Source organism: Vicugna pacos, chromosome 4 (genome assembly GCF_048564905.1).
Source record: "Vicugna pacos chromosome 4, VicPac4, whole genome shotgun sequence".
Classification (NCBI taxonomy): domain Eukaryota; kingdom Metazoa; phylum Chordata; class Mammalia; order Artiodactyla; family Camelidae; genus Vicugna; species Vicugna pacos.
Genome location: NC_132990.1, coordinates 68,390,831 through 68,405,942, shown reverse-complemented (window position 1 = coordinate 68,405,942; position 15,112 = coordinate 68,390,831). Strand labels below are relative to the sequence as shown.

The 15,112-nt window shown below is 45.3% G+C and overlaps 1 protein-coding gene across 9 annotated transcripts in view; it reads left to right on the top strand.

Annotated features, from left to right (window-relative positions):
* TTLL11 (tubulin tyrosine ligase like 11) overlaps positions 1-15,112 on the top strand; it is a 227,283-nt gene that overhangs the window by 62,946 nt on the left and 149,225 nt on the right. The gene's annotated exons all lie outside the window — the stretch shown is intronic.

Below are 15,112 nucleotides of genomic sequence, written 5' to 3'. Positions count from 1 at the left end.
TCTCGCACACCTGCAGCGAGCTCGGGAGCCGACATGGAGGCCAGAATGCCTTCTGCTGGTGCCACATGGCTCCCGGGAGGCCAGAGCGGTGGCCCAGAATTGTGGTGCATAACTAGAAAAAGTCTGAAGATGGAAGCAAGGGGACTCGAGCTGTCAGAAGAAGGGATATTCAGAGCCGCTGGCAGGGCCTCTGTGGGAGCTATGGTTTCACCTCCACGTCTGCTTCAAATTTTATTTCCTTTGTTGCCCAAAATAGAACTTCACCTCCTACTCAGATCCATCATGCTGTTCTTGTGCCCTTTGCTTAACAGCTCCATTTGTTTATTGGAAAGCATGAGCTCATCCCATGCTCAAGACGCTGCTCCCCTTTGGACAAGTATCCTTAGGTCCTGTTTATTAGGAAGTCCTTTTAAAGTAGCCTGAGTGACAGCTGGCCTCTGTGGAGTGCTTTGCAGTTTACCAAGTGCTTTTAATATACGTGACCTTTTCAGTCTTCACTCCATTTGGGGAGATATCGTTACCTCCAGTTGACAGATGAGAAAATAGAGATTCGGAATCGAAGGCACTAATACACTCAGATCTCTGACTTGCTTCAGTTCAGACGTTTTCCGAGACCTAAAAGTGTGCTAGGGATGCGATACAAGTTAGACGTATCTTGCCCTCATGGGGTTTCTGGTATGAAAGGGTGACCACTCATTCATTCATTCAGACGTTCATTTATTGGATCCAGATCCCATTTTCCTCCCACTGCGTCATGTCTGATTCATCATCTCATAAGCGAGGGAGCTGAGATTCAGGGGATCAAGTAACTTGCCCAGAGTCACGTGGCTTATAGGTACATATATCCAGAACTAGGACTCACATCTTCTGACTCTGTCACAATTTCCTTTAATGCCAACAAACATTTCCTGAGTCTCCTTCACGTGTCATCACTGGTATACTGAAGAGTCCAAGATAAAAGATGGGGTCTTGGCTTAAAATGGAGGGCTCTGCTAAGCAGAGGAGATAATGGTACAAGCTGATAAAGGCTGTGATGGAATGGAGCACAAGGTGCTGTGGGAACCAGAGTAACATGCAGAGGGAAAGATGGGGAGACAGAGAACATCAGGATACTCTCCGATGCGATCACTTCATGTGAAATGAAACACTGGGCCAGAGTTAGGACACCCGCTTCAAGTCCTGGCTCTCCCTCTTTATTTGCCTTCCTGCCCACCTCCCAGCTTTATGGAGATGTAGTTGACATATAATATTGTGTAAGTTTCAGATGTACAACGTGATTTGATCCACATAGATGTTGTGAATTGATGACCACAATAAGGTTAGTTGGCACGTCCATCACCTCATATAATTATTTTTTTGTGTGTGGTGAGAACATTTAAGATCTAGTCTCTTAGCAATTTTCAAGTATATAATATGGTATTGTTATCGATAGTCACTACGTTGTACATTAGCTCCCCAGAACTTACTCATATTATGACTGGAAGTTTGTACCTTTTGACCAACATCTGCTCATTCCCTGTGGCACCCCACCACTACCACCCCCACCCCCACTTCCAGTCCCTGGCAACAATCATTCTATTCTCTGACTTTTTTTTTTAGATTCCACGTATAAGTGAGATCATACAGTATTTGTCTTCCTCACTATCTAAGTGTGATAAAACAGCATTTGTATTATATCACTTAACATAATGCCCTCAAGGTCCATTCATGTTGTTGCAAATAGCAAGATTTCCTTCTTTTTTCATGGCTGTATGATATTCCTGTGTGTGTGTGTGTGTGTTTGTGTGTGTTTGTGTAAAACACTAACAAGGATATATGTAGACACGCATATATGTGATATATATATTACATTTTCTTTATCCATTCATCCATTGATGGACACTAAGGGTGTTTCCATGTGTTGGTTACTGTGAATAACACTGCAGTGAATGGGGATGCAGATATCTCTCAGAGGTAGTGGTTTCATTTCCTTTGGGTATACACCCGGAAGTGGGATTCCTGGATCATATGGTAGTTCTATTTTTGGCTTTTTGAGGAACCTCTATACTATTTTCCATAGTGACAGTATCAATTTACATTCTCACCAATAGGTGTGAGGTGGTAGCTAATTGTGATTTTGATTTGTATTTCTTTAATGGTTAATGATGTTGAACATCTTTCCGTGTTACTGTTGGCCATTTGTATGTCATTTGTTCAGAAAAATGTCTGTTCAGGTCCTCTTCCCATTTTAAAATCAGATTATTTGTTTTTTTGCTGTTGAGTTGTATGAATTCCTTATACAATTTGGGTATTAACCCCTTGTATATCATTTACAAATATTTTCTCCCATTTTGTAGGTTGCCTTTTCATTTTCATTATTTCTTTTGCTGTGCAGAAGAAGCTTTTTTAGTTTGATGTAGTCCCACTTGTGGATTTTGCTTTTGTTACTTGTGCTTCTGGTGTCACATCCCAGCGCCATCTCTTAACTGGCTTTGGGAATCCGGCCAAGTAATCTCTCCCCTGGCTCCAAGGCTTCAGTGCTTTTTCTGCAAAAGGAGAAGATTATAGAGTGCCACTAAGGTCCCTTATATTTTTGTGATTCTCCGAGTTTGGCTTTCCTGAGACTTCCATAAAACTCCCTGCTGGAGTTAACATTCTGCACAAATTTCCACTGCCCAGGTTTTCCTTGGAGCACAAAGGGCCTGATGTAATCAATCATCCGCCAGGTCAGTGTAGCCCGGGGCTTCGTGATGCCCCGATAGTGAAGGCTGCACCACAGCTGCATCTGGACCTGCGCTGCGGGGCTGGCCGAGGCTCGGCACCCGCGCCCGGGGCAGCGACAGTCACCCCACCTCCACCCCGCTCCCTCCCAGGAGGTGACAAGCCGTGTGGGCACATTCCTTCCTGCGTATTCCTGTGATGTGGGCAAAGCCAAGACATCCTTCCTGTTGGTTCCTCTAGAGCCCAGTCAGAAAGATTCCCATCTGTCCAGGCCCTTGACTGGCCCTTCTGCCGGGGGTTCCCTTCCTGCGTGCGTCCTCCTGACAAACTCTTACTGCGATTCCCTGTCGTGGAGCTGATGTCAACAAATCTATGAAGGCCTTTTCTGATGCACCCTCTCCCCTTCCCTTCCCCCTCCCTGGCCGCCCTGACCCATGGACCGTTCCTCTGGACCCCAATTCTATGCGCTCCCTCAGCTGTAGGACCCCCAGACATAGCAGTTTTCTTTCAGTGTTACAGGTTGAGAGAGACAAAGGCAAGAGTTTGGGGTCAGCGCAGAACTAGGTGAAAACCCTTCCTTCATCACTTTCTAAGTACGTACCTTCGGTAAGTCAGTCACTTGGAGCCTTTGCCTCATCTGTACCCCCGTAGGGCTCCTGGGAGAATCACACTGTCCCTTCAGTGAATGGCCGTTGACTTATCTGCTGTCCCTATTAGACTAAGGGCCCCGGGGAGCTGGGGCCTGGTCCCATTCATCTCCATCTCCCCAGTGCCCAGCACAAAGAGGACCTTCAGGCACTTGGGTGAAATGAATGAGTATTGGAAAAGGTTTTGCGGTCTTAGATGGAAATTTAAGCTGGAGCTAAGAATGCTTTGACAAAGCATACTAGGGGTTTCTGGCTTATTGGTAATGTGGAAATGGACTTATTTTAATTTTTAACAAAAGTCTAATCTTGAGGCTAATTATCTCATTACTTGATGATAGATCATTTAGGAGAGGAAAAGGGATAAGAATTCTCTTTGACTGAATGGCATCCGAGCTTGGCTTAACGTTCTTTTCCCCTTAGGTTTTCCACCACCCCTCCCTGCCTCCCAAGACAGCCCTGTGTATTAATACTTTTTAAGAGTAAAAGCTCTATTGTTTCATTTTCTAAACTTCAATTTTGCCCCAAATACATTTATTGTTTTAAATCACAACTATTATCATCAGGCTACTTTTGTCGTACTGATTTATTATGTAGAATTTTGAAATGAATGTGATCATTAGCGATCCATTGCTTAAACGTGCTTTTTTCCTCTCTAATGGCAAGCTTGGAGGAAAAAAAAAAACTGAGAGGTAGTCTTTTTCTTGGAGACTATTTTAAAGGTCAAGAAAACCCTGCTTCCCAAAGTGAGTAAAAGGTCATCTTTCACCCCGCAATTTCTGTCCTTTCATTTCATTCTGCAAAAGTTCTTAGTGATGTTGCCTTTGTCACTTGGGTAGAGAGGTCTAATTTCCCCCTAGTCAGTCTTAACTTCTTTGCCTGTTTTGAAGGGAAATTATGAAAATTGCTCTTGCCTGGACCTTCTTTTCCTCATCTCCAAAGAAATGAGAAAATCACTCCTACTCTGTCTCTTGCTCAACAACTTTTCCGTGCAGGTGCTTCTTGGGGGGGGAGGTCCTAATGAAGGGAGAAACAAAGCAGAGATTTGGATTTAGAAAGGGGTTGTAATCGAATTCTCTGGCTTTGTTAATGAAATCATCCTCCTGTCCTTTCCTCTCACCCCTGCTCCCACGGCCCACCCCTGCTTCTGAAATTAACATCATACATTTTCTAGAAGAGTAGGATCCAAGGATTTCTTTGGCTGGAATGGATCTAACCACAGTGTTTCTCCATCCTTTTGGACCTAATGTCCCCTTTGCATTTCCTTTTAACTTCTTCCTTTGATAAAATTTCAGACTTACTGAAAAACGAGAAAAATAATACGGGGAATTTCTATACATCCTTCCCTCAACCCCACATGTTAACATTTTTCCATGTTTACCTTCCCCCTCTCTCTCCTCTTCCTCTCCTTTTTTGAGAGTAAGATGCATACAAGATGCCTCTTTATCCCTAAACACTTTCATGTGTCTTTCCTAAATAAAAGAGAATTTTCTTCCATAAGCACACCATAATGATCAAAATCATGATATTAGCATTAATCCGGTACTGTTACCCAGTCTAATCACATCTGGAATTTATGCAGATTTGGACCACCGTCCCACTAATGTCTAGCACCAGGGAGTCCTGCCTCACACACTCCATCTCGTTGTCTGTCCCTGTAGCCTCCTGGAATCTGGAAGAGATTCTTGGGCTTTCTGTGTGTTTCACGACGCTGGCATTTTTGACAAGTGCAGGCTAGTGACTGAGCAGACTGCCCCTCAATCTGGGTTTGTCTGAGGCATGCTTATTATTTGACTCCGGATATGCATGTTTGGCAGGAACAGCGTAGAAGCAGCGTTGTGTTTCTCACAGGGATCTCGTCTCTGGGGGCATGTGATGTCAATGTGTCTTATTACCGGTGATGTTAACGTGAGTCATTTGGTTAAGGTGGTGTCTGCCAGATTTCCACTGAAAAATTACTATTTTCCTCATTCTAATTAATCTAAGTATCTTGTGGGGAGATGCCTTAAGACTGCATAGTATCCTGTTACTCCTCAAACTTCTGCTCTCTAGTTTTAACCCCTGTTAATGATTCTTGCCCGAATCAGTTATTAGCATGATGGTTGCCAAATGGTGATTATCTGATGTCATCATTCCTTCTGCACTTGTTAGTTGAGTTTCTCCTGCAAGGAAGAACTTTGCCTTCTCATTTATTTATCTGTGTATGTGTGCCTATTGGTGTGGACTCGGGGATTCTGGTCTTATTCAATGAATTATAATCCTCTACATTAGTTTGATGTTCAGATTATCCAAGATTGGGCCAGTGAAGCCCTGGGTCCTTCTAACCGCCCCTGTGACTCTTTGAATATTCTCCTCTTTTGGCTCCAATGTGATATTCCAGGCTTTTCTTGGATTTTCCCTGCCCCAGCCTTGGAATCACCCAAATCTCCAAGAAGCTCTAGTTTTTTATGGTGGGTGAGAAGTGCTCTCATTACTACAGGGTTGTCATTTCAGTGATCGTCTCCTTTTATAAAAAAATAGTTTGTGACATTCTCTTTACTACCCTGAAATGAAATACAGTCAACCTACACACATAGCAAAAATCAAACAAACTCACCCTAAATACTTCTCTAAAAGAGAAAATCAGGAAAAGTTCTTTACATTATACGTTACAATAAGTAAACACTTTGACACTGTTACACTAAAAGGCATAATGAAGTGGTCAAATGCTTGCACCTACCTAGAATGAATAAATTTGGATATAAGAAAAGTAAGACAATTTGCCGAAACATTATGTTCTCTCTCTCTCTCTCTATGTATATATATATATATACACACACACATATACAATATTTCTTTATTTTTGACATTTCAAACTATTTTCCATACATTGTATGGGTGACTCAGAGGCTGTAAGCCACCATGTCATCAATGACGTGACACTTCTGAAATATTGAACAGCTCCTGATAAATTTCCAGGAAAAAAAGGACAAAGTATAATTTCCCCTGTGCTTAAATGATTGTTGCATCCCTGGAAAGTTTTGATGCTCAATTTAAATCACGTGGAAAATTCTTTTCGCTTGTATGTGACTTGGAGTCGGGTCCTCGGCTATCTTTATGTTGGATATAAATAGGGCTTTTGCTTCACGAAGGCGCGGAAGGCACGGCAGGACTGCCCAGTGCGCTGCAGTCAGTCTGCCCTTGCCCACCAAGTACCAGGAATACTCTCCATTCATGGTGTCAGCGAAAACACTCCCAGAAGTTTCCAAAACCCTCCCTAGGTGGCAGTACCAGCCTCACTGAGGCCATATCCCATCTATACGGAATAGAAACATTTTCATCTCTCTTTCTTAAGAAACATAAATCCTGTTGTGTTGCTGGAGGGTGTTTAATTCTTAGCAGTTGCCAGAATTCTGTCTAACGTTGCAGTTTCCCCGATTCCCACCTTACTTTTGCAGTGAGGATGACCCCAGCTTGTCCCCTTGCCTGGGTGAGGAAGCAACCTGGGCTCACTGCCTTGGGCGGCCAGAGTGAGCAACAGGGTGGGTGTCTGCACGAGGGAGGCAGGTCTGTGACCTCTCATGACCCTGCACCATCCTGCTGGCAGTCCTGTCATCACCCTGGTTCTCCAGAGAACATGTAGGAAGAATATTGCCCTAAGCAGGCAAACACCTCCACCTGGAGACCCAGAGAGGGCAAGAGACTCGGCCAAGTCACACAGCAAGTCAGAGGCACTAATTAGGCCTAGAGTTGAAGAAATTGGTACCAAAGAAGCAGAGGAATAGGAAAGAACCTGGGAGAACATCCCCACCCCTCCTCTCCGGGTGCACCCCCTCTGCACCCGCATCACAGGTGAGCATCTTCAGCAATGGGCAATTAAATATTTTTCTAGGCAGTTCATTACACCTTGAGACTGCTGTCAATTTTAAAATATTCCTGAGTTGAGACCTTTCGATCTGTATCTCATCCTTCCTTCCCTGCCTCTACAGGATGCAGTTTGCCCCTTGGTCCCATGGAACATGTGTCTTTCCTGTAGACCCTATGACAGCCTTTCAGAGATTTCAAAATTGTATCCACAGCTCCTAAGCTCACCCTCTCTGGCATTGTACTCGGCACTGAGATAATTGTGATAAACATGCTGGACATAGTTCTTGTCCTTCTGTAGCTTTTAATGTAGTAGGAAGGCAAATGCCACGCAAGGGTGGACATACAGGCAGAGGCTAACTACCCCTGCTTCCTTCTCCAACCTGATGCAGTGGGAGAGCTTGGTTTCCAGAGCGATACCACCCGTCCACCGCTGCGTGTGTGGCTCTGTGCTATTTCTTCACCCTCTGAGCCATGTATCCTCCTCTGTAAAACTCTGCCCCGAGGGCCGTTGGCTGACAAACACAAGGTAGAGGATTACATAAGAACGCTGTATGGCACCTGGCACCGTGATGCTCAGTAAATGGTCCTGTCTCTCTCTTGTTCTTTTCCTTCCCACCATGTGGCATGTTCGAAGCAACTTCCAGCTATTTAGAAAGGGTTTAGAGCACAGAATAAAATGATTTATCAGAGTAAAATCATTCAGGTTTATCTCTACTGCTCTTGACCTTTGTCGGATAACCCCGGGATGCTTTCAAAATGACACAGGCAAAAACACCAACAAGATCATGCCGATGTGGATTCAAGTTGAAGGCGAAAAACTAAATGGTCTCTCAGATTAACTGTTGTACGTTTAATGTTATAATACATATTGACTCATGTCACTCTTGACTAATGTCACCATATCACCGTATCTTCTACACTGAAATTATAATCAGTCTACATTGTCAGTCTGAATATATGTGAGCACCTGCCGGTGTCCTCCAAGTCCATTATAATTTTTAAAGTGTTCCCTGGGAAAGGCTGGACCAGAGAGGTTTATCCTAATCCCAGTCTGATGGACGAAGGTACTGATGCTGGCGTGTAACATATCCTACTATTTCTTGTACAGATCTCTCTGGGGCTGTCTGGTTTGTGGGATTGTCCCCTGCGATTTCGAAATGCTACACTGTTGAGATTGTAGCGTAGCTGTCCTGACTTTATGGGCCATGGGTGCGGCATCCCCTTGGGAGGGTGGTCTCTCTAATGTCAGCGTCAGAGGCTCTCTCGGCCGAGCCTCTGGGGAATCTAGCTGTGTTCCTAGGTCATGGGAAACCCTGTCTTCTGCCATCTAAGGGCAGGCTGAAGAGCTCTGTCATGCTGGGATGAGAGCATCTGTGAACAGAATGACCTAGTAGCTCGTCTCTGTGTTTATATCCCTTCTGCTCCCTCTTGAGTCATTAACAAGGTCTTTTAGAGTCTGGTTGCATCTGGGCTGTGGGGCGCTGAGAAGAATGGGAGCCCATGCTTGGTCCAGAGCATTAAAATGGATCGGTCGCACTCCCCTCCTGTCCTAAGTCCACTGTGGTGGGGTCAGTGTTTAGTGGGATAGCCCCCAAGGGAAGGTGGAGTTGGGGGGACAGTCAGGGGAGCCTGTTCCCACACAGAGAGATGGCCTCCACCGCCCCTCTGTGATTTATTAAGGAAGCAGGGGAGTTTCCTTGCAGGTGACCACCGAGGTCAGGAAGGGGGCACTGGGCCAATGTTGCCTGGGAGCCCATCCGAGAGCTTTGCCAAAGGTGCTGTTGTCCCGTGGCCACCTGCCACCAGTGAAATAAATGGGGGAGGGAAACAGACAGTGTTTATTTCAGGAAAAGTGGCTTATAGAGCTGGCACAGTAGGAGTCCCTCTGTAAAACTCAGCCCAGCTTGGCTTCCAACCAGCACGCTCATTTAGAACTTAGAACGCCACAGAGCTTCCCGGATCAAAGGCATGTAAAAGTAATTCCTTACATGTCAGCACCTTCGTGTTTCTCCTTGAAATTTAACCCAGCGGTTGAAATCCTGAGGCTTGCAGGAGCCCCTGTTCTCACTCTCCTGGTGAAAATAAGCAGGCCTCCCTGGGCAGGCACGTGGCTGCCGGGCCAGGTTCTCAGAGGAGATTGGTTTCTTGGTTTGTCGGTTTCCATCCAGTGTTTTTCTGGCAGAGAGCAGAACCCTCAGCCTGCAGCATCAGCATCTCACTGCTGTCTATGCCTGCCCGGCCACCTTGAGCTGGGCAGACCCAGCGACAGGCCATGCCATTGGCACTTAGGGAGGCAAGCGCCCAGGTTCAAGGCCCTGGTCCCACCGTCATCTCAGACTTCCCTGCCTCCCCCACTCCTGCTGCTTCCTCTTCCTGCCCTTCTGACGTTCTGACCCACCACTTCCTAACCGTGTGACTCTCAGGTCGCCTGACTTCTCTGAGCCTCAGATCTTTTATTTGTAACAGTATTAAAAACAATATCCTGCACCTACACAAAAGATCCTCCAGAATAAAACAAAAACTAAAAATACGTGGGCAAAACGGGCGAAGGTGGTCAAAAGGTACAAACTCCAATTATGAAATAAATAAGTCCTCCGGGATATAATGTGTAGCGTGGTGACTGTAGTTAATAGTGCTGTATTGTATATTTAGAAGTTGCTGAGTGTATTTTAAAAGTTCTCATCCCAAGGGGAGAAAAAGTTGGTGACTACATAAGGTGGCAGAAGTTAGGCAGAATTACTATGGTGACCGTTTTGTAATATATACACATATCAAATCAGTATGTTGTCATATCATGTTGTATGTGAATTATATCTCAATTTTTAAAAAGCTTATAAACATAGAATATATATTTAACTAAAAAGTGACGGTTAATAAACTGAAAATCCGGTAGTCCCTACCCCCTAGAAAAGGTAATAATAGTGAGCACTTACATGTAACACTTATTTATGCCCCGTACCATTTTTTTTAAAGACTTTACATACATGAACTCATTCAATCCTTCAGACATCCTCTGTGAGGTAGATATGTTACCCGCATCCTATCCAGAGGAAGCTGAGGCAGAGAATTAGGTGTTTTGCCCAAGAACACATAGTAAAAACATTTTTTAAAATTAAAAAAAAACAAGAAAGTAAAATAAACATCAGTAGATTCCTCATAATGTGACTGAGAGGATTGAGTAAAATAATGAATGTAAGGCATACACTAGGTGCTCATGAATGGTAGTTATTATTAATTACATTTAAAAATGTTAAGTAGTGAGCCTTTCTCTAGGAACTGGCATACAAACGCTGAAAGATCATATGGTTTCAGCAGAAAAAGTAAAGCCTTTGGGGATTTGAACTCACGCCTGGGTTCCCATCCTGGCCGCCCAGGGCACACCCTTTCTGGACTGGGGGAAATAACTGACCCTTTAAGTCTCAGTTTCCTTATCTGTGATGGGGATCTATCATAGTTTTAGGATGAACCATATGAAATTGCTGATAGCCATATGGCTGGTTTTGACCTATAAAAATAGCAGTTTCATCCAACTTACCCTTCAATGCCTACCTCATAGGATTGCTTATAAGGACTGATGAGCAGACATGGGACCACCCAGCACAGAGCCTGAACTGCAGTCCTTCAGCTGACTCAGGAAGCTATTCCAGGAGTAGAGATGGGGGACACCAGAGGAGTAGAGGTCGGTGCGATGTGTTTTAGGAGAAGAAGGGTCAGAATCGGGGGACAGGGTAGGTGACAGGCAATGTGAGGGGAGGTAGAAGCCAGGGTGACGCCCAGATTTCTGGCTTGGGAACCTGGGCGGATGGCGGTACTATTTACTGACACAGGGGGCGCAGGAGGAGGAGATTTGAGGAAAGAGACCATGGATCTAGTACTGGCCCCATGGAATTTGTGGTGTCTGTGGAGCTGTCTAATTATATGGGTCGGAGCCCAGGAGAGAAGTGTGTGCCAGAGACAGAGAGCGGGAAGTCAGACGCATCCAGGGCGTAGGTGACCACAGTCATGTTCCCTGTGATCAGGGACCAAATGTAACAACAGTGAAGCAAGTGAGAGGGCGTGTGGGTCCCAGCCAGCGTTTGCTGATCCCAGGCCGTCCAGGTTCCTGCTAGGTGGAGACAGAGCGGGGCCGGGAAATCTTAGAGATGCAGGAGTTGTCTTCCCTGCCCCTCGAGGAGTTAGCAGTTGAGTTAATTCAGACTCTTTTCTGTACGGTCTTGGAGTATAGGAGGAAACCTCTGGTTGCAAAGGATAAAAATGAAGCTGCTATTCCGCATCTTGTAGGATTCCATCTCATGGACACACACCAAGGTGCCTGGCCGGATGCCTGGCACAGAGCAGTACTGCCCACAGTAGGAGGAGGGTCCCTGGTTTGGGTTTGCAAACTGTGACACTGATCTTCTTGTGTTGTTTTTTTTTAAAGTTTGATGTAAAGCATGGAGAGAATGCAAGGGACGGACATCAGAACGTAAGGATGTGGCACTGGGGAGGAGGAAAAGCCAGGGCCGGTGGTCCACAGTGTTTTTGATTTTAATGTAGTCTTTTGAATTCGGAGATGAGCAGACAATTTAGCCAGTTTCCTGCTAAGCAGGAAACCCCGAGGATTGGAAAAACGCATTTATCCGCGAGGGGTCCTTACTCAGCCATCGGGTGTTGTGTTTCGAGTGAGATATGCTGAGATGCCTTCTGGAATCTCAGTAGGAAAGTGTGAGGATGAGAGAAGGGGGAGTGAGGCCTCTGAGGCCAGGGGCACTGCCGCGGTGGCCCACAGGAGTACGGAAATGTGAGGCTGCCCTCCAAGGGGACCAGCCAGCAGCTGAGGGGCAGGAGACAAGGCCCAGTCACCAGGGGCAGTGCGGCAGGACTCCCTCCAGGCAGGCTGGGGATGAAAGGGAATCTGGAGGATGATCAGGAAACCAAGGCAGAATAATAAAGGTGAAGTAAAATGAAATAATAAAAAACAATAGTGTGTTAAGTGCAAATGCAAGACATGATTGAATCCTTACCACAGCCATGGGAACAAGGCACTATTGTTCCTGTTTTCAGGTAAGGATACCGCAGGCAGGCGGGTTAAGGAGCTTGACCGTGGTCATCCAGCCAGGAGTTGGCCAGGAGATCGGAGCCCACACTGCTGGCGGGAATGCAGTTTGGTGCAGCCACTGTGGAAAACAGTATGGAGATTCCTCAAAAGACTAGGAATAGACTTACCATATGACCCAGGAATCCCGCTCCTGGGCATATATCCAAAAGGAACCCTACTTCAGAATGATACCTGCACCCCAATGTTCATAGAAGCACTATTTACAATAGCCAAGACATGGAAACAGCCTAAATGCCCATCAACAGATGACTGGATAAAGAAGATGTGGTATATTTATGCAATGGAATACTATTCAGCCATAAAAACCGACAACATAACACCATTTGCAGCGACATGGATGTTCCTGGAGAATGCCATTCTAAGTGAAGTAAGCCAGAAAGAGAAAGAAAAATGCCATATGAGATCACTCATATGCGGAATCAAAAAAAAAAAAGAACATAAATACAAAACAGAAACAGACTCACAGACATAGAATACAAATTTGTGGTTGCCAGAGGGACGGGGGGGTGGGAAGGGACAGATTGGGATTTCAAAATGTAGGATTGATAAGCAAGATTGTACTGTGTAGCACAGGGAAATATATATAGGATCTTGTGGTGGCTCACAGCGAAAGAGAATGTGACAATGAATGTATGTATGTTCATGTATAACTGAAAAATTGTGCTCTACACTGGAATTTGACACAACATTGTAAAATGACTATAACTCAATAAAAAAATTGAAAAAAATAAAAAAAATAATAAAAAAAACCGATAGTGTGTTAAGTACAAACGAAGGACATGATTGAATCCTCACCACAGCCGTGGGAACCAGGCACTATTGTTCCTGTTTTCAGGTAAGGATACTGCAGGCAGGTGGGTTAAGGAGCTTGGCCGGGGTCGTCCAGCCAGGAGGTGGCCAGGAGATCGGAGCCCAGGCCCCGAGCTCTGCTGCTCCCCACAGACATTCAAGCATGTGGACCTGGTGGAGCGGGAGGGGGGCTGCAGCCTGGGGATCCCCACATGCTCAGGGATCCTCTAGGCCTGTAAGCTGGAGCGTCAGCCCCATGCTAAGCCGGCCTGGTGAGAGCTCACGTGCTGGGGGACGAGGAGGAGGGGAGAGGATGAGGGAGGCCAGGCAGTGAGCCAGCTGTCCTCATGTTCCCCCTCCCCTCACTCAGCTCCGGGTGTTGAGGGCAGACCGGAGAGAATGCACAGTCTCCCGAAATGACTGGTTCCCTCCTATTAAGCAGATTTTATAGTCCCAGGTGGGTTCTCTCCAGAGTGGCTTTTTGACGGCTCACTAATGATGGATAGATTACAGCCCACATAAAGCTGCCATTCTCTAAAAGTGGGAGCCATTAAATTTGGCTGACAACAGGCTAGATTTGGGGCAAAGCTGGTGGGGAGGCTTCTCTTTCATGATCAGGGGTGCTGGCTGTCCTCGCAGCCCAGTGATGCTGTTGTCTGCCTCCCAGGTACAGCAAGGACCGTCTTCAAAACCAGGGCTGCCACTTCGGCTCCACCTGCTAGCTGGGTGACTGCAGGCTTCTCTCTTTCCTCTCTGGGCCTCAGTTTCCTCATGTGCACCAGAATGGAGATTCGAGAACTGAATTAAGTGCTCTCTCTGGAAAGCACTGAAATTTATTATAACACCAAGCAAATGTGATTTTGGTATTCAGAACGAGGATAAGGTCTCTTCTTTTTTCTCTTTCTTTTTTTTTTTTTTAATTTTTAAATTGAAGTCTAGTCAGTTTACAATGTTGTGTCAATTTCTGGTGTTCAGCGTAATGTTTCAGTCATACATGAACATATGTGTATCTGCTTTCATATTCTTTTTCATTAATTTCTTTCATATTATTTTTCATTAGGTTACTACAACATATTGAATATACTTCCCTGTGCTGTACAAAAGAAACTTGTTTATCTATTTTACATGTAGTAGTTAGTATCTGCAAATCTCGAACTCTCAATTTATCCCTTCCCACCTCTTTCCCCACACTGGTAACCGTAAGTTTGCTCTCGATGTCTGTGAGTCTGCTTCTGTTTTGTAAATATGTTCATTTGTGTCTTTTTTTAAGATTCCACATATAAGCGATCTCATATGGCATTTTTCTTTCTCTTTCTGGCTTACTTCATTTAGAATGATGATCTCCAGGTCCATCCGTGCCAAGGTCTCTTCTGAAAGATCTCTTCAGATGCCCCAATTGCTTATGATAGAAAGAACTTTGGGTTGGAAATCTGGAGATTTTATGTTTTAGTTCTGTACGGCAGCTCAAGTGTGTGTATGTGTGTGTGTGTGTGTGTGTGTGTGTGATGTGGTGGTTCCTTCCCGGGCCTGCAGGCTGGGTGTGAAGGCACAAGGCAGCTCTGTGCCTGTGGAGGACTCTTTTCTTTACCCTGCTGCCCTCGGCAAAGGCAGATGAACCCTGTCAGCTTGGCTATGGCTCATTCCCACCAGTGTCTTTTTCCCGACTCTGCCTATTAGACAAAAGTTCAACTGCTTGGAATTTTCCCAAAGAACATGATTGTCATGGAAAGATCTCAGACTTTAGACTCTGATCAACTTGGTTTCCAGTGATAACTTTATGCTCGTTGGCTGTGTGACGTTGGCCCAGGAACTGCACCTCTCTGAGCCTCTGTTTCCTCGCATGGTTGTTGTGAGGGTTCAGATGACAGCTGTAAAGCACACAGCACAGAACGTGTGTGCCACAAGTGATCGTTTTTCCTTTCCTCTTATTCTTTAGAATTATTTTGTCCCTACAGGGGAAGTTGGTTTATCTGGCAACGTGTCAGCTCGATATCAATTAACTAACATTCCTGGGGTTCATAAATGCCTTAGTAAT